Source organism: Amblyomma maculatum, chromosome 3 (genome assembly GCF_055883805.1).
Source record: "Amblyomma maculatum isolate TAMU_Amacu chromosome 3, ASM5588380v1, whole genome shotgun sequence".
Taxonomy (NCBI): domain Eukaryota; kingdom Metazoa; phylum Arthropoda; class Arachnida; order Ixodida; family Ixodidae; genus Amblyomma; species Amblyomma maculatum.
Window position 1 is genome coordinate 208,438,510 of NC_139346.1, and position 24,910 is coordinate 208,463,419.

At 46.4% G+C, this 24,910-nt stretch overlaps 1 long non-coding RNA gene across 1 annotated transcript; it reads left to right on the forward strand.

Annotated features, from left to right (window-relative positions):
- The first annotated feature begins 9,994 nt into the window (after positions 1–9,994).
- On the forward strand, positions 9,995–22,187 carry LOC146197557 (uncharacterized). Its single transcript, XR_014705670.1, has 6 exons — positions 9,995–10,292; positions 17,189–17,265; positions 20,010–20,054; positions 20,205–20,228; positions 21,323–21,343; positions 22,076–22,187. It is a non-coding gene; the product is annotated as an uncharacterized LOC146197557 (long non-coding RNA).
- The last annotated feature ends 2,723 nt before the right edge of the window (positions 22,188–24,910 follow it).

Below are 24,910 nucleotides of genomic sequence, written 5' to 3' on the forward strand. Positions count from 1 at the left end.
GCTCATATGTATACCCTTAACTTAGTTCTGCCGCAAGGTAAACGCCTACCGTAAGCAGAAATAAAGACGTAATAAAAAAAAAGAGCTACCCTTATTTCATGGCAGGCGAGTAGGTTTTCCCGCGTGCTGCGAAAAGAATAAGGTAGACCGTCCACTGCCCCGTTGACGAGTGCTCGGGCGTGTTCATGGGCGACTATTCCCAGGGTGCCCGCAGTGCGCTGGAACCGATGGGGTGGGGATTATGCGAGCGGGAGGTAGGATAAGTTTGAGGATACGGTTAAGCGAGTGCGTGAATTCAGAGCATAGCAAAGTTACGAATCACCATTTTTGAGCCTGAGAAAATATTGTTACGGTGTGAAACCTTCACTCAGGACGGGGTCGCTCCAGACATGCGAATTTCAGGTCTCGGTCGCGTTCAGCAGAGATACTTCTACTTCCACCATCACCCTGTTCTTACAATACGTCGTCTTTGCTCCTTCGTCACAATTTTCACGAGAAATGTCATGGAGGAGCGAAGTTCCAGTGAGTGGCCTCACCTGCATCGGTCGCGCTGGCTAGTTTTCTGCACGAGGTGATGAGCACCGGCGACGAGGTGACAAAGACAGCCTCGTGCGAAGCACGGGAGGAGGAGTAACACCCCGATCCGACGCCGGTGACGAATTACGAAGGGTAGTGTTGAGTAGTTCTGTTTAGAGATGAGTACGCAGTCATAATAAATACACCCTAACTGGTAAGCCGGCCACACTGGGAACATTGGTGGCCCGTATCGATAAGGTCCACGGCGGTGGCAGAATCTTAAATATGTACTGGATTCACGCACCGAAAGCAAACCAGAGGCGGGCGATCGACGGTATTTTTCTGACATTCTTCGTCGGATCGATCAAAGGTCCGCGTCAAGTAGCATTCATTGGCGTCGGGACCCTTTGAAAAGGTATCACGCCATGTGTTCCGGTCGTGAACGGGCGTTGGCCACTCATCGTCAGTCCTGCATGGTGCGACCTCGGAGCGTTGTGCGGTCGAGAATAGTGAGTCGTGTAGTTGGTGGAAAAATACTCTCCCGATCGCTGCGTAGAAGTGAATGTGTGATCACAAGGGGTGCATGGGAGCGGGACACTATATCCGGCGGATAGGGGAGGCAAGATCATCTTCGGAAGTTGTGCCAATGGCAGCAACTGTTGTGACTGTGTCCAAGAGATCAAACTTTGGTGTTATTCGGCGCATCTTCAAATTTTTAAATGTTCGGCAATGTCGTACGACGTCGGCGACAGAGTTCAGGCTTTCCTTGTTGATAAGTAACGTGTAGATGTCTAAACCGAAGCCCTTGAGCAAATGGCCCGCTTTGTCTTCGTTGCACATACGAGGCGACCTTACAGAGCTTCAGTATTGCCTCACTATACTGTGTACACGTCTCATTGGTAAGTTCAGCCCGATGAGCCAATGTCTGCTCGCACCCCCCCCCCCCCCCTTTTTTTTTTCCGCCGAGGAATCACCGAAGCACTTCGTTCGTCCATGAAGCGAGGCCAGGATGTCAAGGTATCCTCGTGATTTTCATACAATGAAAGGGCCGTATCCATGAGCGAGAACACGTTCACCAGCTGGTCGTTATTGTCCCACTTGTTATAGCGGCTCATTCGTTTGTATTAGTTTAACAAAACTTGAAAGGTAGTTTAACAAAACTTGAATTAGGTGTATTAGGTGAGCCATTCGTCCATATCATCACGCTGCTTCCGTAAAGAAGTGGAGCTCTCAGTAATGCGGCCAGGAACTGCTGGGTGGCTCTTCCGTCCAGGGGATCTCGGGCACCTGAGGTGGTAGGCCATGGTAGATCCCTTGGGTAGGCCGGCAAGACGTTGACTCATGCGAGGCTCGGGTTGATACGTTGTTAATTAGGACGCACCCAGCGCCTCCACCAAGATGTTAGGTGTGAAAAGTTCACTCAGAACGGGGTCGCGCCACACGCGCGAAGTCAGATCTTGGCCGCGTGCAGCAACGCCACTTTCACTTCTTCCACTGCCAACACCCTGTTCTTCCAATACGCTGTCTTCGATCCTACGTGACATTCAGCCTGAGTGTGAGCAATTTCCAAAGCAATGGCGGCTCTTCCGCCTCGATTGGCTGAGCTACCAGGCCGAGGGTAGCGCAACAAAGGAGTTTGTAGGCATTATCCGAGACCGCTACTGCGAAGTCAGGGCGGTGAGAGTATTTTACTGCATCTTCATAAATGGCTGGGTCGAAAGTAAGGGGTAGTTATGGAGCGCCCTGACTCTGGCCACTCGACGGTCATGATTTTAGGTAACGTAGGTGATTTTCAGCAATGTGGGATGTACAGACTGTCGCTAATGCAGTTTGGGGGAGAAGTCGTGAGGGGTAGTCGCCCTATGAGCTTAATTAGAGGTGTTGAAGGAGCTGCCTGCCCGGTTCGGACTAAGAAAGACGATTGTACTGTTTAATGAGGTGCACTTCTTACCAGCTCATCAATTATGTTGTGCACCCCCAGCTGGAGAAGTTTGCTGGACCACCAGGGCTAGTGGCATACTCGAAAGGCTCCCTCCAAAGAGCATCAGAAACTGTCCAAGAACATGAGCGTAGCGCTGGGCTCAGCTGCTCAGCTCCTAAAGCTGAATTTCTTCTCATTCTTTCCAAAGACCCTTTCCTTCTGACAATTTTTGTATATCTCAATAGTAACCTCATTCCAGAGGAAAGCAGCATTAGATTTCTAGGCCTCCACATTTCCAAAAATTCGGCTTGAATGCCGTCGCTCTCGGCACCATAGGCAGGTCAGTGCAGAATACATCCTCCCTCAAAAAGAGGATTCGTAACCGCCACAGGGGCATGCACGAATCAGACACATGCCGCCTGGCACAAGCGTTCTGTATTTGCAGGATTACTCCCTCCCCTACCTGCACTTCTCACATTTCGAGAGGGACCAGGTTGATCGCCTCATCCGCACAGCATATAGAACTTCCTGTAGTTGCAGTGGTGCAGTACTATTTTGTTGTGACTGCACATAATTTTGATGTTTTACCACTTGCAACGTAACCACTTAAAGTGCGGGGCAGGTTATAACGCGGTTTTCGCCGTCGACCGTTTTGCCTCCCATAGAAATGTAGTCTGCTTATTATGCTGTCGCTAGAAGCGAAGTATCGGTTATAATGCGGTTTTAAAACCCGCTCGGTGGAAGTGCGGTACAAGTGAACTTCCCTGCTCTCATCTGGGTTTCTCTGCGTGGCACAGCACATCGCACCACGTAGGTGTTTAGGGTGCGGCATAAGTGCATTCTCAGCAAGCGCCAAAACTGAAATTGGCCGACGATGTCGACCGTCAGTAAACGACAGGGCAAAGCTCGTCAGCCGGTATTCTCGTCCAGCCAATGCAGTCCCAAAGGTGGACCCTGGATGGCTGCCAATCGCGCTGGTTAATATTCGGCCAATTATTTAACTATCGGCAAATGGCAGAAATTTTGTCGGCACCCAACGCTCGGCAGACAGATATGGCCAAAAGTAGGACCGTGGTTGTCTGCCCCCCATTAGGCTGGCCAAGTAGTTTGAGCCAGCCACGTATCAGCAAATGCTAGGGAAATAGTCGACACCCTCTGCTAAAGTTAGCTGGGACACGCTGTATATTCTTAACGCTACGATGCGTAGGCAACTTAAACAGTTCAGAGTTAACAATGGTGTGCTTTCCAGTGTGATTAAAGAAGTGTCTTATGACAAATAGACAAAATTTGCTGACACGGCTAGTGAATTCCCTAATTACCGCGAAAATAACGTGGCAAAATGAGGTGGCAAGAAACTGTCTGAGAATGCTCAAACGCGTGCGTCGCTATGCTAAAAATGTGCTGACAAAAGGGTTAAACGTGGCGGTCAAGCGCAGTTTCATCATCTCTTGCAATATTTTTGAACACGAGGATTTGAATAACAAGCACAGCCTTTGTCAAAAGTGTAGAGACCAGAGGGTCTGCTTTCGAGCCGTGCAGGGGCGCTGATTTAGCATTAGTTGAGGTCCTTCTCATCAGAAAGGGTAGGACAAAAAATCTTGCCATCAGGAGATTAGGAACGTCCGTGTGCTGTGCGATGTCAGCGCACGTTAAAGATCCCCAGGTGGTCGAAATTACTCCGTAGCCCTCCACTACGGCTCCTCTTTCTCTCTTTCCCCTTTCACTCCCATTTACCTCCCTTCCCTTACGGCGCGGTTGCTGTGTTCACAGAAAACAAGTGAGACGGTTACCGCGCCTTTTCCTTCCTGTGAACCAATTATTATTATTCGAAATGTGTTACAAGTCTCACGAAGTGGCTCAGAAGCAGACTGTACATAGTGTGGTGTCTCAGTACTGCATATTTACTGTAATTTGCACTACACCATGCGCACCCCTCGAAACTCCGTGGTGGCGCCTGTTTCCTTTAGGTGACTACAATAACTGACGCGGCCGATATACTGAGATCAAGTATAGAGGGCCACTTGAGGCGTGAAAAATGGCCGGGGTTATCTCTCTAAACCGATTACAGTGTGAAAGCGTGGATTTTTTTGTATTTGTTGTTTTAACTCGGTGTAATTGCTGTTCTTTTATACGATATTACATGACACAAACTTCCTGTACATATGGAGCTGGTGAGCCGCAGTTTTTTGTGGCGCCTTCCGGGAGCCACCGGGTCAAATAACGGAACTTTAACCAATCCTCACCTAACTGCACTACCACTTCCTCTCTATGTTTCAGTGAGCCTTGTGAATAGAGATTTATGAACGAATTAATGAATGCATATTTAAACCTGGTTATATAGAGCGAAATCGCCCGCCGCAGTGACTCAGCGGTTAGCCCGCTCGTGACCGGCTACTGAACTCCAATACCACGGTTCGAGTCTGCTTTAATTTTAACGCGGTAGCGTTAAGGAGCTCGTGTCGCAGAAAAGCCGGTGTCGTCGGCGTCGGCGGCGTTGGCCGTGAGCGATAAATCCCGGCATGCACTTCATAAATAAAAAGCAACTTCCAAGATGGGCTGGGTGGGAATCGAACCAGGATCTCCGGAGTGTGAGACGGAGACGCTACCACTCAGCCACGAGTTTCTTTTTTTTCTTTATTGCCGACTTTGACATTTGAAAGTGAAATCAGAAATACAGTGCATAAAACGCGTAAGCCAGGCTTCGGCAAACACGGATTAAAATTCTCTCAGCGGCACCAAAACATCAAGTGGATCAGGGAGTGCTCGGTAACACTCTCTTAGTGAAACGACACTTTCAACAAAATGCTCGCGAACAGGACGCACGACAAGATCATTGCATCCTCGTTTTCCATATTGAGTGCAGGCCCAGAAGCATAATCAAATCATATGGTATATCCTGTGATGTTTCTATCGGCAAGAACCTTATTCCATATGGATCGAGTGGTAACTGTTTCTTAAGCGTGCGCTGTAAAACGTCCCAGTGAAATATTTGGTCCCAGCAGTCAAGAAAAACATGCTCTATTGTTTCAGGTTTTTTGCATAAAAAACAATTGGTAGTCCAGGGTACGAAGATGCCTTTGCTATGAAGCCATGTCTTAACGGGTAGTGTGTTAGTGTGCAATTTAAAGAAAAAAGTTTTGGCTGAAAATATTACCGGCATTCTTTTAACTCTTTTAAGGACGTCTTGTCCGGGGCCTCCACGGTATAGCAAACGGTACAATGGCTGGGGAAGCATGATGTCAGTGAGGTCTCTATAGAGTTTCTTCTTGGTGACATTGCACAGATATTCATGAGAGAAACGCACATTTAACAACCTATAAGCAAGCATAACTTCACGCAAATATCCAGTCACGGCACCGCACATATTTTGACATGACGACACCACGAACCCTGGAAGGAGTCTGCTGAGCCTGACTTGAATCACTGTCCGGGGAAATGGATTGTTTTGGTCGCGTAGATAAATAAAGCGCGATACAACCTGGCGCATAAATGCACAAGCCCTAATCCTTCCTTCTTGGCAGGAAGGAAAAGATTGGTTCGACTTGTTCTCTCCCATGTCGAAGCCCAAATAAACACAGCAAAAACACGATGAATTTTTTGTACACTGATCCTCATGGCACCCAACACATTCATTACATACCAGATCTTAGATACAAGGAAGAGATTGCAGATTGTGGCTCGGGAAAGCATCGATAATTGCCTTCCTTGCCACGCGTCAGCCGTTTCTTTTGCAGCCAACGCTTGGTTAGCCCAATATGGCTCTGGGTCGCGATAGGCATCAAGCGGTACACCAAGATAACGTTTTGGAACAGATGCCCAATTGAGCCGACAAAAATTGTCCGACGTGGCTTCCCAGTCTCCATGCCAAAAGCCATGACTCTTTCACCAGTTTATCTGGGCCCCGGTGCATTCACAAAATTGTTGTACAACAGTTGTGGCATGCTGAATACTGTCTCTGTCGGAGCAAAAAATGGCGATATCATCGGCGTAAGCCAAGACTGCAGGCGGCCCATGTTAAAAAAACACTCAGCCACGAGTTCGATGCTTGAAAGCGGTACAAAAGCGCTCCTAGTGAATGGGGTGTTGCCTTAGAAACGTGCCGTAGAACGTTATACTGCGGTCGCAGTTACACGAGTAGCGAAGTACGTTTCCGCTACATTTCTTCTGCGCTCTGCGCACATGCAGAGCCATCTTGCGGCAAACACAGATTCATTCATTCATAAACCTTTATTCATGAGGATGACCTGAGGCCTAGAGGGGAAGGGGGTGGGTTAGGTGAGGTTGAGGGCTCCAGACTCCGACATGAAGTCTAGCAGGGCACTAAGCTTGCGCTTGGCGTTGGTATTGGGGGCTGTCCAGTCTTCGTAACTCTGAATGTGGACACAGAAGAACCCCTCCTCGCAATGTGCGGCGCTGCTCCGACACGTGGCGCGCCACTCGCCCCTGACGTTTCGCCGTGCCCTTTCTTTAGATCACTATCTTCGCTCACCCGCTTCTCCCCTTCGGGACTCAAGAGCATACCCAGCGAATGAGTGGGCGGTGCGAACGAGGTGCAATAACGCTATCGCGTTCCACTCTTGAAGGCGAAGCTTAAGCGTCCTCCAAAATTTTTTTATACTATGTGAAAGCATTACAAAAGTCATTGGTCAGTCTAGGCTCCATCACTCTCTCCAAGTTGGCTGGCGAACTTGAAATTGGAACGAACAATTCCACTATTTAGAAACAATGCCCCTGTGGGAGCTCACAAGATTGCTGACTCCCAAACCGCTGGCACCCCGCCGGGGTGGCGCAGTGGTTACGGCGCTCGACTACTGTTCCCAAGGGCGCGGGATCGAATCCCGGCCTCGGCGGCCGCTTTTCCATGGAGGCGAAAAGCAAGGTGCCCGTGTACTGTGCGATGTCAGTGCACGTTAAAAAACCCCAGGTGGTCGAAATTTCCGGAGTCCGCCACTACGGCGTCTCTCATAGTTGGTTGGTTGGTTCACAGGAAGTGAAAGGCGCAGTATCTGTCACACTTGCTCTGTGGACACCTAAACCGCGCCGTAAGGGAAGGGGTTTTACTGATTTATTTATAGGGAGGGAAAGGCGCGGTAACTGTCTCACTTGTTTTCTGTGGACACCGCAACCGCGCCGTAAGGGAAGGGAGGAAGGTGGGAGTTAAAGTGGAAAGAGAGAAAGAGGAGCCGTAGTGGAGGGCTACGGAGTAATTTCGACCACCTGGGGATCTTTAACGTGCGCTGACATCGCACAGCACACGGACGCCTCTTCGTTTCGCCTCCATCGAAACGCAGCCGCCGAGGTCGGGTTCGAACCCGGGTACTCCGGCACAGTAGTCGGGCATCTTACCACTGCACCACCCCGGCGGGGCATGGGAAGGGAGAAAGGTGGGAGTGAAAGTGGAAAGAGAGAAAGGGGAGCAGTAGTGGAGGGCTACGGATTAATTTCGACTACCTGGGGATCTTTAACGTGCGCTCACATCGCACAGCACACGGACGCCACTTCGTTTCGCCTCCATCGAAACGCAGCCGCCGAGGTCGGGTTCGAACCCGGGAACTCCGGCACAGTAGTCGGGCGTCTTACCACTGCGCCACCCCGGCGGGGCACGTCTCTCATAGCCTCAGTTGTTTTGGGACGTTAAACCCCACAAACCAACCAAACCGCAGGTAGTCTAAATAATAATAAATGGTTTACAGGAAAGGAAAGGCGCAGTATCTGTCACTTTTTCTGTGGTCACCTGAACCGCAGCGTAAGGGAAGGTAGTTGGGAGTGAAAAAATTTCGTTCACCTGGGGATCTTTAACGTGCGCTGACATCGAACAGTACACGGACGCCTCTTCCTTTCGCCCCCATCGAAACACAGCCGCACCGGTCGGGATCGAATCCAGGTACTCCAGCACCACTGCGGGGAGGCGCAGATATTGCACAGCAAGCGCTGATTGGTCCCCGCGTGCGGCCTCCGCCGAAACTTGACAGGAACGTGGCGCCATCTATCGCCACATTCCTGTCAAATTTCGGCGGACGCCGCACGCGAGGACCAATCAGCGCGCGCTGTGCTAACGGTGCGCGGAGCGTTAGACGGCCGCGGTAAGGAAGAGGTGGCGAAGGAGGGTGGCAGTTCCTGGCCCTACGGGGTTGAGACGGTTGGTCAACGCCGCTTGCGGCGGGGGCTAGCCAGCCATCGAATCTTGATCTGTTGTAGGCCGTCATTGCACCCGCCACCGCTTAGGTGGTGGACGACGGCTGTTGTTGCGGAGCGCGCGGCTTTCTCTCCCTCTTCTTTTTCTTTCTTCTTTATTTTCTCTTCTGTCCGCCCGAGGCAGCGGAGGTGGCTCAGCTACAGAGCCAGTAGCAGGCCCGTGCATTTTCTTTTCCTTCTTCCTACAGCCACAACAACAACGGCCGCGGTAAGCGGCAGCGCTAAACTAAGTCTTATCCAGATTCCTCCGGTAGCTACGGTACCTCTTCCTTCTTCTTCTTTCACCCTCACCTTGCGTCCTTCCGTCATGGCCGTGTAGGTGTCTATAGAGAACTGACGGTTACAACGCCTATCTTTTCCTCAAAACCTATTTTCATTTAATTTTTACACCGCGGTTCAAGCGTCCACAGAAAACGTGTGACAGATACTGCGCCTTTCCTTTCCTATGGCCAATCCAAGAGAGTATTTTCTTTCCAGCAAAGTGGCTTGTTGGGCGAGTTGGTTGGACATTATGTTAAAACAGCGCTAGAAACACGGACAGATAGAAAGATCTGTCCGTGTTTCGGGCGCTGTTTTAACATAATGTCTTTTCTTTCGTTCTGATTGGCCACTCAAGATGATATGCCCAATCTAAGAGATTCGTTTCTCTCCTTCTGATAACCATTCTATGGCGACGGTAAAGTTTTCTGTTACAACAAAAATTAGGGTGCTGATGCTTTTCATACCTCAAAGGATGCCCTTTCCACAAGCATATCGCCGTGAAGCGCGACGCAAAGAAGCTATCCCGGAGGACCTCCTTTGCATGCACGCCCAACTACAATCTGCGGCGTTACAGAAGCACACCGCGCGCGTGCGTGAGTCCACTGCGCGAACAGCTGCAAACATACTGCAGTGGACGAGAGACACGCGAAGCATTTGTTCATCTACGTGAGCGCATTCGCGGTCTTTGGAATTTTCGTGTCGCTTCTCTTGCGTCGAATACCCCTTCTCTGTCCGCGAAGCCGGACAGCATACTCGTCTGCGCACGCGACGGACGTTGGCCTTGACGATAGTTCGAACGTGGCCTTTCAGGTGAACCAACTATGTCTGTTTAGCCAGCTCGTCACCTCTATTTTTCGCACCTCGTCGTTTACACACTTTTTTGCCGCACTATTAGACAACACCATCAGAGTGTGTTCGTGTCCATAGCTCTGTAGTGCCGTCCCATCACGTTTTGGTTTAGTTGTAGGCGGTGTTCTGGCAACATTGCAAATTTTGTATTTTGTTTTGGCGTTGCGCAGACGAGGCTTGTTGCGGCCACCATACTACGTGAGAAGGCTCATCGGAGGGCCATATGGTGTACACATTGCAGCAGCATCTGCCCAAATAAGCCAGCGAGCCTTATGCGTGCACTCGTAACGAAACAGTGAGCACATGCGCTGCTTTTCTGCCTCGAAGTCACGGCTGACTTTAAAAGAAACCTCGTTCAGGAAGCTCATGAGCACACGATTCGGGACTCCGTGACCCTTCTCGTCACGTTTGCCGCCGGAGCAAGTACACTTGGTACCTGTCGCATACTATCTGGCCAACAGCATGAACTCGGCGATTCTTTTTGTGACCACGGCTGTGCTCCTGTTGGTCTCCAGGACTGTCGTGGAATGTGACAGCATCCCTCCAGATGGTAAGGGCGGTTGTTGTAATCTGCTATGCACCAGAGTCGAGAACTGTTTTCGATGAGGGGAAATTGACTACGATCTCTTGAATGATGGTGCAGGCCAATCGATTCGATGAAAGGTGAACGATCACTTCCTTTTGTTCACGTGGCACAGGCCATGGCTTTAGACCATAACTGCTTCGTAACATCACGAGAGTTACACCGTAACGATCTTCTCAACTAAAGCTGCGTCGGTAATTAGAGGCTCGCTATTACTCACACGGAAGTATCAAATACAAATTTGCCTGCGGGACAACGGGCGCTACAGAATATGTCACGTGCAGCAAGCATTTGGAATTGTAAATTGTGGGGTTTAACTTCGATGAATCGACAAATGGGGCGGGAAGGACGCCGGGCGCTCGCCTTTGGTAAATTTTTTTTTCTCGGGGAAATTTTTTGCCCCCGCAAATCAAGTATGTATCAAGATGCTAGGCAGATATTATTTTAGAATATTTCACTTGCGTTGTTCTTTAATGTTAATAATGCAACATCTTTTTTTGTGTTTAATAATGCAACATCTTTTTTTGTGTTTTATAGGATCAGTAGTAATGCAATATATGTGGCATTTTTAATATTTTAATGCTAGCTTCAGTAATGTTGAAGCCGAAACAATTTTTTCAATGTAGTTTACGTCAAAATAAAGTATTGTTGAATGAAGCACTTTTAAAACGGAATGCTCCATACGTGGCAATAAGTGACTTTTCAAGAATTTAAACGTAAATTAGAAATCAAGGCCCTACAGATAATATCTGATATTACTCACTGAGTCACTATAGCTTTAATCTAAAAGAGCTTATGCGAATAATTTTTGTTTGAGGCATGAAAATATTTCTTGAAGTCCATGACATTTGATAACCACCCACACCGCCAAGCACTGCCGAACTGCGACTTCAAGGGGCGATGAGGGTCGTTCGATGTATTGCTGTTTTATACTTCTGTGAATAAAATACTGGTCTGTGATTCTACTCGCAACGTATAAGAGCCTAGCGCGCGGCGTATATTACAAAAAAAGCGCGACTGAAATCGGAATTGGGAAGCTCCTCCCGCCGAGAGCGACCGCCATTTTGAAATACTCGTGTGACGTCACTGAGGATACGCGGCAGAGCGTAGTCTGCAATGCAGGGTGCAATATAAAAGGACACGTCTTTCTTTTCTTTTTTTTTTTTTTTTTTTTTTTTGGGGGGGGGGGGGGGGGGTACGATTGATGCAGTGGTCGTTCCTCATGCAGGAGTGCTTGAGGAAGATGTTACCGCACGAAAGCAATATAGAGTAAGGCATGTTTTCTTCAGCAGAAGGCACGCTCACAGTCAGTGGGCTGCACAGTTATAGGTTCCTTATAGCTTATCGACGTACTGATCTTTCGCATTACACTGGCGACGACGACAGCACGGAAAACGGTCGCCTATCACCGTAGTGTGAGGTTTTCGCCCCCGCGACGCCGACGGAACTGATCTGCGAACGGTCGTCCGATCTGTTTCGGTCGGATCGGAGGTCGAGCGAGAACTTGACACCCAACCCGATGAGTGAACAGCCTACAGCTGCGTTTGTCTGTAGCTTAACCGAGTTAGAAAAAGGAAAACAAGAATCTACACTTTATATGCTCCCCCTTGTCATCAGCAATGACCTTGACCAAAAATGTTATTTGGCGCCGAACTACCGGCTCGTTCAGCGACGAGTAGGCCTAGCGCGAGACGCGCATTAGGGCGATTACGGAGCGCGCATTCACAAGCTTTAGCGGCCGCATGTGGTCATCGAGTGTAGTTCTGGCAGTAGGAACAACAAATCGACTGCTTACATCACAAAGCGAGTGCACATTGAGCTGTGTGACCCTGTCTAGCGAGCGCAGCCGGCAGCTGGGGACGTAGCATCCACGGCGCTTCTTGCAGCGGAGGTGTAGTTTGTGAACAAATAAAGGTTCAACTGATGCGAAAAGAAGTGGATAGTTTTAGTATGTACTAGCTCAACTTGCATTTTATGCCATCATTGCAAAAGCTATGTAAACAAACACGCTGGGGCGCTGTCGTATTCCTCGAGTCGGCGCATTCCTGCGGGAGTTTAGGGTTCACACTCTAAATACTAAATGGTTTATGCTTACTTTGAAGCACTCACGAGTCCTTTGCTGGAGAAGTTCTAGAAAAACTGAAGGTGAGGCTCGGGAGTCTGTCGCAATCGAGCGCGCGGCTGCGGGGGAGGCGAGACGGAGACGGCGGCGACGGGGAGGCTCTTGTTCGGTGCAGGCATGCAGTGAAGAGCAATCGAATCGCGTTGGATTTTGCGATGACGGGACTGAAGCGGCGGCGGCGGCACATATACTTTCGTGCGCTGGCCGTGGCATGGCTGAACATAGTTTTGCAGAAATGCTTTACCAGCCGAAAATAATTAAGTCTGACTAACACGCGCATATAACAGCAAGTCACGGGGTAGCGATTCGTTCAAAAGTTTTGGTTGCTCCTCTAATGTCGCAAGGTATGCTCTTGCGTCAAGGTATGCTTGTTTGAGATTTACTCAGTTTTTGGACCCAAAGAGCGATGGCAATAGCTCAACAATCAAGAACTTAACGAATCCCCTCCCAACTTTCGCGGCACATGTACACGGCCGAAGGAAATATTGGACAGGTGCCTTTTTATATACTGACGTGCTTGTTGCTAAAACAAGTTAACTCTCATAACGTAAAAATAATACGCTTCTGATTGCATGCCTAAATTATACAGCATAAGCCCGTAGATTTCGGCCTCCTCGGCAATCTCTAGACAAAGCCCAAAACAAGTCCGAGGATCTTTAAGGTGTTGATGATGTGTTGATGCAGGTGTTGATGATGTGACGTCATATATGTGTGTATGTATGTGGGTCTTTCTCTTGCTCTTGTTGCGACTGTAGGAAGAAGGAAAAGAAAATGCACGGGCCTGCTACTGGCTCTGTAACTGAGCCACCGTTGTGGCGTAGTGGCTATGACGCCCGACTACTATTTCGGAGGAGGAGAACATAGTGACGTCACTACACTTTCATATATTACAGGGAGACCGGTCTAGACATTCATTCAGTTCATTCTAGGCTACCATGGGGAGACTATGGAAAATAAAGATGCCAGAATTTGTTGAGACACGTGTGTGAATTTTTAAGTGACGTCGTAATGGGTAATTGGATGTCGTTTTACAGCTTCGCTGTCTAAACATCTTCACACCGTGGATTGAAGCCATATTTTTCTGTAAACCAAAGCAGTTTCAATGCAGGCGAAACGAAGAGACGTCCGTGTGCTGTGCGATGCCAATGCACGCTAAAGATCCCGATGTTGCCGATAGATAGATAGATGGGTTTATTGATAGGAAAGGCAGTGGGCTTGGCCGGAATGATTAAAACCTAGCCTTCTACTCGGCACTGGGGAAGGGGAGACGAAAGAGAACATGATGATGACGAAGAAGGCATAAGAAAATATATACAGGCACGGTAACTTGCGCGTTACAAGCGCGAGTCAAGTCCCGTGTCGCTCAAAAAAATGACAAAGAGTCCGCACTGCCTGGACGCCCTTTACCTTGTCCTGCCAAGCGCACAGCAGCAATTATTCCGACAGAGGCCTCTTGTCCAAACGCTTCAGGGAAGCGGCTAGCACTTTTCGTTTACGCGCATACACTGGGCACACCAGTTATTTATTTATTTATTTATTTATTTATTTATTTATTTATTTATTTATTTATTTATTTATTTATTTATTTATTTATTTATTTATTTATTTATTTATTTATTTATTTATTTATTTCAACCTCAAAGGCCCCATTGAAGGGGTATTACATGAGGGAGTGGGTTACAGGGCATATTATTGCTTCGAGTGATGCTTTGAACATTGATGGGTCTGTATGGAGCACGACGTCGGCAGGCAAGTCATTCCAGTCTTTTGCTGTGCGAACGAAAAACGAATATAGATGCGCAGATGTGCGGGCTTGCGGAGGATGGGTTGTCTTTTCGTGGTTCGTGCGGCTGGAGATGCGGTATGCAGGGATGATAACAGATTCGTGCGAAAGATGATAATAGAATTTATGAAAAAGAGATAGTCTTGCGATGCTACGTCGGTTAGCTAAATTTGATAAATGAGCATTGCATTTTAGTTTCGTTACGCTTTCATGATAAGAATATGCAGAGAAGATGAATCTAGCGGCGCGGTTTTGTATTGCTTCTAGCGTGTTAGAAAGATTAAGTTGATTATTGTCCCAAATAGCAATATATGCAATCCCAAATAGTAATATATGGTCCACAGTCTCTGGGATACCACAAGTTGAACATTTCGGCGAGTTCATCTGTCCAATTAAATGCAAGTACCTGCGCGTTAAAGCCATGTTTAAACGAAGTTTATGTAGCAAGTATGCATGATGGCACCGAATTTCACGTGGAACATAAAATGTCAGTGTTCAATCGAGTCTTCTTAGACGGATGTGTCTGACGTCTGGCTGGGCCCAGTAAGCTGCCGCAACATTCTTCACACAGTTCGTAAGAAGAAATATGATATTCGCTCTTGAAAAAGGCACAGCTGTTTGGAGGCCACTGCCAAGGGTACTGTTTGCTTTAGCATCGGCCTGTTCAGTTCCATGGAACCAGCAGTGGGCAGGGATCCATTGAAACATTATCCTGGCCTTGCAGTCGGGCAGATAAATGTAACGAGCTCCATTATGTTGAGTGCCAGAGACTGGTAGATGGTGTGCCGTAAGAAATTTTTCAAAATTTGCAATGTAGGCTTTGAGTCCGTGAATACACACTATGTTTAGGTGATGCCCCACTTTCCCTTTCACTTTCTTTCCCACTTTCCTCCCTTCCCTTACGGCGCGATTCAGGTGCTTAGATTAAAAATAATCCAGAATGAGCCTCCTCTTCCTCCTTCCTCCTTTCGCGGCTATATCACGACGAGACGGGCGCAAAAAAATCATTTATTTAGCAAAGCTGGCAGACGCGATTACAGTACGCTTAAACTTATGGGCGATTCCTCTGCCCGTGGAAGATGCAAGACACACACACACAGGTGGTCGGGGAAGAAACATCTTCATCTCACTGTCCGTCAATGCAGATGCGGGGGGTCAAGGGTCGTTGTCGGGAGAGCAGCCAGGCAGCGGCCAGCGGGACATCCAAGAGTGAAGAGTCAAGAGCGAGGCGACGGCGTGCGCCTTCCTTTATAACCCCCGCGTGGGACTGATTATCCCGGAACGAGCGGGCAGAGGGAATGGGTAAAGGGGCGGCGCATCGGTAGTTGCGGGAAAAGCGCTTCCTTCAAATGTGGCTGGCGCGGTCCCCACTAACTTCAACTTGTAGGCAGTCCTCTACAAACTCGCTCTGACTTCCGCTACAACGCTAAAAAAACGGACACTAAACCAATAACCGCGCGCCTGCGATGCCCGTGAAACCTTCCGAGCGTTGACGATATCAGGCCCGCGTGAAAACAAGCTGATAAAATTTTTGGGGTCGCTTTCGGCCGGTTTTCGGCGTTTTATGATTTTGTCATGTATCTATAGCTGAACACACAGAAAAACACGAAGCCGGAGATAACACCGCGCCACCTTGGGACTCTAGCACCTCCGGCTTCCGTAAAATTCCGCAAAGGATATAAGAATATAATCCGGGATGCAGACGGAATAGCTCCATGTCAAATCCTGCGAAAATATGCCAGCTTCAGCCCTTTCGTGGTTTCTTGAGGCATCTGTATAGATGACACTGTAATGGGGGCATTTTTTTAGGTGATGAGAAGGAAGACCGGTTAAAATGTTTGCAGGCATATATCTCGTATGAGAGGGGAAAATGTCGTCATGGTGGAAGTCCACTGCGGTCTGCATGTCATCAATCCACTGCAAAAACTCAGGTTGACACGTATATTGGCGCTGAATGTTTCTGCGTTATCATATCTTGTGACTATTCATAGCAGGCCCTATGACCTGAAAGAAAAAAAGGGGGAGGGGGGCGGAGGGGGGGGGGGGGGGGCTGGGATGCAAAAATGGAAATAATGACTTCAGAGGCTGGATCCAGTGACCCGATTAAAGTTCGCACCGTGAGTAATTGGAAGTCGAATTTTAAGTCAGGTATGCGGGATTACAGGTAAATGAGAGCGCTTGAAACGAGTTTTGGAAGACCAAGAGACAGACATAGAGCACGCCTTTCCAATAACAGTAAATGGTAAAGCTTCTGGTTCACGCTTCCAGATAACAGAATACAACCAAATTCAAGTATCGCTCTCACATAGGTTTGGTAAAGAAACAATTAAGTGTCGCGACGAATTCCGAACTTTTTATTGCTAATTCGTATCATACGCTCAAGAGCGCGTTCTCTATTAACCACATTGTTCTTTATATGAAGTCTCAAATCCAATGTTGGGTCAAATGCAACACCTAAATATTTAATCGAATCCACCTATGAAGTACGGTTGGAGCGATGAGCTAAAGAAATGTGCAAAGTTGTATCGGGGGGAAATACAAACATACCTTATCTAGACATTAAGGGATAAAATGATACGGTCCAACCAGACTTCAGTCTCATCTTAATATGCTTGCAGAGTGTGGTATAGGGCATGCATATCCACAGCTAAGGAGAAAAAAAGCTATATTGTCAGCATAAAAAAAAAAAAAAAGCTGTTATGTTTGGACAGATGGAGGTGTCATTTACCAAAATGTTAAAAAAGTAGCGGTGAAGGAACTGATCCTGGTGGCACACCTCTTGATTGATGATACGTATTAGAACAAAGGGTTCTTTCTGTACAGGAAAAAAGTCTATCTTTCAGATATCACATATCCATTAATATCCATTCATTCACACATCCATTCAGAGATATATGATGGAGAATGTAACCGAGCAACCAACTAATTGTATATGTTCTTCTCTTTCCTCACCAACAGCGGCGGATAAAGCGAAGAAGTACTTTCCCTGCATGGAAGGATCAGATGACAAAGCCAAGATGCAACGCGTGCATAAGGTAGAGCCATGATGCTTGATCCAGATGCCGCAGGTTAAAAAAAAAAAAAAGTAACAAGGAATAGAGGGATACGGCACCTTAAGCCTGTCTAGTTCTGCCCCCGTACGGTTTCTCAAAGGATCGCCGAAGAAGACAACTCCACCGAGTTTTTCTTCGCTGTAAATATCAATCCTATGGCTATTTTTGGCTGCATGTTTATTCGACAACAAATGTTGCACAGTTACGCTCAGCCTCATATCCTGCCAATTGAAGCGCGTGACGTCTGCACTGGAACTAAATCACCGTCTTTAGGTGTATGGCGCGGAGTTAAATCATCGCTGTTTACCAGTGAAATTGGTATGGAGACGACGGTACCTGTATTTCATGCATTGACCTTTTCTCTCTGTGCAAAAACTCTGTTGTCAGTGCAAAAGTACCGTTATAAATGCGGCGATCAAACCGATGCATGGCAACTTCACTTAGTCCTCAGTGTTTCCTTAACGTTGACCTCTGTAGTTCTGTCGCTACTTGAACACACTCAGGTGATCACCACATAGACGTAGCAGAGGGTTGATTTGAAATAAAAATATTTCTTTGTCGTAATTTTCGATTACGTGACCTCTATGGCCCCATCATACTTTTGGTCCTCGTTTTTCGCGCTACCTTCAAAATGAACCAGATTCAACTCGCCCAACTTTCAACCTTACCCCCATCATATGCTTCCCCACTCCTTTTTAATCCATTAGCCTCTGTGTTTCTCAAAGAGCGCTCATGCATCAGCGCTCATGCATCAGCGCTACCTTCAAAATGAAACAGATTCAACTCGCCCAACTTTCAACCTTACCCCCATCATATGCTTCCCCACTCCTTTTTAATCCATTAGCCTCTGTGTTTCTCAAAGAGCGCTCATGCATCAGCGCTACCTTCAAAATGAAACAGATTCAACTCGCCCAACTTTCAACCTTACCCCCATCATATGCTTCCCCACTCCTTTTTAATCCATTAGCCTCTGTGTTTCGCAAAGAGCGCTCATGCATCAGCGCTTACTTCTGATCATTCACCGGCATTCAAATGGCTTGGTTTGGCTATCGGGTTTTAACATCGCAAATCAACTAGGGTTATGCGGAATACCGTAATCAAGAGTTCAGGAGAATTTCTATTACCTGGGATTCTTTAGCGTTCACTGAAATTTCACAGTAGCTGGCCTCCCTGCGTTTCGCCTCCACCGAATTCAATGGGGCGGCTTTGATGAGAATGCCTCAGCGCGCATTGTGCGCTCGAATAATTAGGCTCGCAGCGATGGCAGTGCGATGCTTCTCTTCTCTGGTATTGCAGCTCGCACGCAGTCTCAGAGCACTTGCGAATGCCGTCATTAACCTGTTTGCGGCATCAAGTTTACTTCCGGTGAGAGTCTGAGGGGCTTGATGTCTCGGCCTCTCAGGAGACGCCATCGAGACGCGTGACAAACTCAACTGCAACCCAGCTACGAAGTAACAAATGAAAGTGTTTTTTTTTTTTTTTCTAAATGAGGTTTCGCCGGTCGAGTCTCGAAATCAGAGAATGGGTCGGAGTCGAAAGTTCACAAACAAAGTACACTTTATGTAGCTAAGATACAGAACAGATGAATGTACAATGATATTCAGAACCCGTACACAGTACTCAACAAAACCATTGAAAACATGCAAAGGCCAAATTTGAAGAAGCTACAGTACAGAGAGGTATAGTATCAAAACAATACTGAGCCTCGAGACGCGCGCGTAGCCACCTTCTCTTTCTCCACTTCAAGTTCACGAAGAGAGAGAGAGCGGCTTCGGACAGACATCGGCGAAATCCATGATTGCGGCTAGTAGTGCTACGCACTAAAGAGTACAAAAAGCTACAGGACGGGCAAGCCCAAATAAAGGCAAAATTTCTCACCAGGCACTGTGGCAGTCCGGCGACTGCATGGTCACCCTGTGGTCGTCCCGAAGACTGGCGCATGTTCTCTCGCTGATCTGTGGATTGTCGACCAGTGTTCTTCCCGCATCTCAAGAAGTGTAACTGCGGCACGGGCTACGCAACAAACGCTATACGCAACCTTAATTTATAGCTTTCCACTCGCAAACAACTGATTTTTCTCGAAGGTTGGACAGGTTCAATGACCCTCAATGACGTTTGCGGGTGAGATCCTTTAACGCCGCGCTGGATTAACAAATGTGCGTCGATTTCGTGATACCTGCATGTACACGTGGTGACATTCCAGCAGAGGAAGAGAGTTTAAGAAAATAAATTGAGGTTTCCAAACATAGCCGTCTAGATGCGGCTTCTAATGTATAGAACATCTGGCCCTCCAAGATTGCCACTGGTGCCCCTCGATTTGCCGTTAACTCTATTTATAACCCTTACTATTTATAGTCACGGACATCCATTCTTGTGTCCAGTCTGGTCCCTCTGGTTATTTCTCATGTCTGTGATTATGTTTTTGGCATTGCACCATCATAGCGATATATGTATGAGGGGCTTCTTAATGAGCGGACGGCTTTGAAGCCGTGATATGTTGATCGGAAACTCTGTTTTGAATGAGAGTGGGCCTTTAGTGGGCACGTAGTACGGGTTAGCTTGATTCATGGTGCGCTTGGAGTGGGGTGCCGTACTAGGGGGGGGGGGGGGGGGATGCAATGCGCGAAATTCGCAAAGAATCAAAGAGCCGTTTAAAATTTGATGCTCACTTCTTCCACGAATGAAAACGAGTTTATTTTTCTTTTTTCTGTTTTTTCTTTCTCCAGGCATACGGTGAATGCAAGGGCAAGGGCAATAGCGAGAAGGAGATGGTATGTACCGCTCTTCCCTATGGGGCTGATCGAGCTGGTTGGAAAGAAACGGAATAATGCTTGTCAAACAGTATCTTTTTTTTTTTTCTGTCATGTTTGCTTCGTAGCATCTGTCAGGCTTACTTTACAAACATTTATTTTGCTCCACAGATAACCTGCATCATTGCCAGCATGGTAAGTACTTCGTGGTAGACTTGCTTTATTTTTTTTTTATAGTTAATGCCGAAGGCTGTAATTGTCCTTACTAACTGAATGCGAAGAGTATAGCATGGGTGACTTTTCTGTATTGTACACGGTGCTTATTTATGAAGAAGGCTGCTACATATTTGAAGCTCAGTAATTTCTTATAACTGCCCTCTTTTAATATTTTTCAGCGGCAGCAAAAATAAAAAAAAATCAATAAAAGAAATAAAAAACGCCGTTATACTGGTCGCATAGCAGTTTGTCGTCACACTTTGGGCGATAGGTAACAGGTTACACGAATAATCGAATTACAAATGCGATGACTTTTACAGTTGAATTGATTCAGGTTTCGCGTGTGTTCTTGAAAATTAAGAGTATAATTTCGCATTTGTAACTGAAATGCATCATAAAATAAACTATGTGATTGTTACAGACGTACTGAAAGTTATGGGCAAGTAATGCTCCTCACTTATATATGTAGGAATTAGCGATTAGTGAAGTAGCTGAACATGGTGGGGAAATTAGGTGCCTTACCCGCAGATGCGACTGCACATGCTCACGGCTCTGAAATATTTTCAGCGCGAAGTCATCCTGAGCGGGAAACAAGCTTCAGAAAATTATAATATCAATTTTTACAGACCATTCATCATTAATGTCTCTTGACTATGTTATTTTCCGGCCGGTTGCTGAGAAATCTCACGTCGTCTTGCAGCTAGTGAAGAAGACCGGAACATAATCACGACCAGAAGGGAACCCAGAGCTGGTGCTTATATACTGTACCTGTTGTGTCCTTGGGCGCATATGTCGGAATAAGCATGCTTAAGTTTGGCTGTGGTCATAGAAGAGGGGTAAATTTTGCATAGGAGCAAAAGTTACAAAACATTTATTAGTAGAACCCTGTTGAAAAACACGACTGCGTGCCTGAATGACTGAATTACTGCATCCTCCATTGAAGTTATGTCCGAGAATTGTGAGTCATTTAAAATTCCGCATGTTGGCTCTGTGACGAGCTGACCACTTTGGCATCAGGCGAAATGACATAATTCTAATCCTTCTTTTTCTTTTTTCTTGGATTGCTTTCGAAGAAACTCAGCGACAAAGAAGCGGTAACGTGTTTCACATTTCTTAAATTTATTTTCCTTTCTGTGATTGAAGTGATCACTCTGGCGTCATAAATTCATTCTCTAGCTATCGTTATAATCATGCTTCTTTTGGCATGGCACTTCTGCTTTACGCCTGTAAACTCCGAGGGCGAGCATGTGTTCCATCTATACCGCCTTTTTTTTTTTTTTTTTTTTTTTTTTACGCGATAGCGTACACAGCTCGTTCGGTCGAAAAGGCGTCACTGTCGCCGTAATCCAGAATTGAGAAACAATATGCTGTCCCCACCGCGGTGGCCCAGTGTTAAAACGCTCGACTAATGAATGGAGAACCCGTGTTTGATTCTGGCAGGCAGCAATCTTTCCGCCTCCATCGAAAAGCGGCGCCGCAGCCTGGATTCGAATGTAGTTGAATATATAGTTATGGTGCTAAACTCCTTCGCCAGCGTTTATAGGCTTCATTTGAGCAATCTGGTAATTTAAACGCCACATGCTGGGCAGACTACGATTTGCATATGCGTTACACGGACAGCCAGCAGAACTTCAACTTTGGGCATGCCCTTTAATGGGAATAATAAGGCTGAAATGTATATATGAAATTCAGCCATTAATAATGAAAATTGGCTAGTTTTCTTGCTTGAGAACAATGAATAGGGATGATGTTCCCACCATTTTTTCGTTGAATTTTCTGAAACCGTGGTGCACATACCGCTCTTTTACTTCCTTATTTTGTTTCAGGATTGTGCACTCAAGCTCCACAACGAAGGTTAAAAGGCCGAGCAAAGATTTCACCTTTCCGAACACGAATGCGGCAACGGCAGCTTTTAATAAAGGTTTAGGTCATCAGGGCTAAAAACTTCAGTGCGTTTGTTTTATTGATTACGCACGCGTTTCAAGAAGTGAAAAGTGATAAAATGAATGCCACCATCTTGTGAATTCAGTGAAACGTGTGCTTAGTGATGCTGAAAGTATTTAGCTCCTCTGATGCTCTGCTCTTATATTGCTGAAGCGGGTAAGACTACAAAAGGAAATATCGTTGGGCTAGTTGGTTCATGACTTAGAATGAAAACAGCGCGAAACCACGGGACGACAGAAATGAAGCGAAGACACGAGAGCTGACTTACAACTCAGCGTTGTAAGTCAGCGCTCATGTCTGTGTTTCTTTTTTTTTTTTTTTTAATGTTCGATGCTCTGTTTTTATTCTCGGTAAGAATGCTGTCATGCTGTGTCCTGTTATTCCTATATATCGTCGGTTCTCCAGAAATAATAGATTACCACTACTCAGATTCTCTGTAATTTTTGTGTCAAGAATTTGTACGTGATATGCGATGATATATATATATATATATATCTACCCAAAAGGCTACCCAAAAGTAATATAAAATAATATGCCTCTGCCCGTGCCACTAGGTATAACGGGCTTAGATATGCGATGACAACCGAAATTAGCCGGATCAACGAATCCATAATCAAGTGAATAACGCACCATATAATGATGATGATGATGATGATGATGATGATGATGACCTCAGACAAAATGGCACATACCCACGGTGGGAGATTGGCCAGGGTGCATTGTATACGTTGTACGCATCGTATTCGATGCCACAATTCATTCAGTAGTTTTTGGAAGGATGCGATTAAGAGAGATAAAATCTAACTAGCTTATGGCGAGGTTCTATTTAGAGATCCCATTTTATTTTTGGTCAGATTAAAAAAGGAAAGGTCATTTGCAGCGGCTGCAAGAAATTAGCCGTTCGGCATGGAAGTTCATCTCGAACCAGGCCAGTAAGAGAAATCAAGCCTTCGGAGACATTTGTTCCACTAATTCGAAGAAGAAAACAAAACTGGAATAACATTTAAGCACATCATCAGTGTCCGTGGCTGCTGGATTGTTCTCCTCTTTCAGCACTTGGGAACGAAGGAATGAGGTATAAGCCTTAAATGCCAAAAGAGAGGCAATTTCCAGAAGCAGAACGAAACGAAAAATGCACTTTCGGTGAAATATGTCGGTGAAAACTGAGAACTTTCTTCAGTATTTTTCATTGCCCACAATATTTCCGCAAAAGTTCAAAAAAACATTGAAGAGCCGAGGTGGGACACTACACACCCCACATACTTGACAAGTGGTTTCTCGGCATACACGAAACGCTCAAACACAATATATATATGCACCCACTGTCAGGAACAGTTTACAGCAGACCTAAAACATCTTATTTATACGAGGAAGAAACAAAATTACACATATTCCACACGACGACATGCCCATCCTAGCACATCAGATACTATCAAGCACTGCTAATACAACATGCCATTGTGACACCTATGGCAGTGAGAGCGGCCTGCTTCGAGTAGTGTGAGAGAGGTCGATTTACAGCGCGCAGATTGGAAGCATGGCAAGCAACGAGAAACAGCTTGAGGAGCTGCGAAGAAGCGAGAAGCTTCAAACTTCCTAATTACCCAACAAAGCGGCCGAGATCCATCCCTTCAATCAAATAAAGGATTCATTCATTCATTGCCTACAATAAAAGTATAAACAACAAAAATTTCCGAATCAAGATTTTTTTGTTTTTGTTTTACTACACAGTGTCTAGACAACCAGGCACAAGTATTCCCCAAAAATGAGATTACGCCGACACTGTACAGGAAACCTCACCTCACAGGAAAGCTGACTGCTCACGTGTACAGCGGTGAGTGGATTCTCCTTAAGCAGTGTAAAATAGGGTTTTAATGAGCTATTTGGGATTGGGCGAGGCATCTGGAGCTGTCGGCAAGGTGGCAAGGTCATTGTAAAAAACCTGTGACGCCAGTCACGTGTCAGCTGCACCGAATCTCCCTGTGCCGTTCGTCATGATGTAAAAGAAACGGCGAGCGGTTCAGTAATATGCACATGCGAATTAAGTTCCACAACAGTCTTGCAGGAGATGGCGTACAAAAGTGTGTGTTTACCGACACTTGAACCTCATCATGACAAAAGAGGCAGAAAGGATCATTTCTGCACCCAGCATTGACGAATCAGACTGATGTAATAAACTGCACCAGTTGTATTGTATTAATGAGTTGCGTCACTTATATTGTATTCGATATGTCATCTTTTCCTGAGAAAGGTTTCCATGATCTTCGTTTTGGTTCAGTTACTTTCGGTAAAAGAATACAGTGACTTAGCCATAGCTAAGCGCAACTTTTAGGCTTAGTTAAGTCTTTTAAGCTTCAGTGCTAAACACGCGCGCAGTTAGGCCAATAGGAACGCAATTACGCCCATGTGGATTCAGACTTTATTTCATAACCCGCGCTTTGTTACGCCTACTTAGTGTTCATTGGGACTAATTTGCTTTATCCTTAGGCCTTGGCCCGGTCATAGCCATGGCATTATGGTCATTTAAAAAGTCACAGTATAGCCATATATCAAAGCTAAACTTGATTGCGACCATATAGCAACACTTTCTATAAAAATGGCTACGGGAATGAAGAAGTCATCGAAATCAGACTGCTATGCCAGAAGCGCTTTCGTTCAAAGAGATATATAGAGATGCAAATGCTCCTATCTGAGGTTTCAAAATATCTTTAAATTTG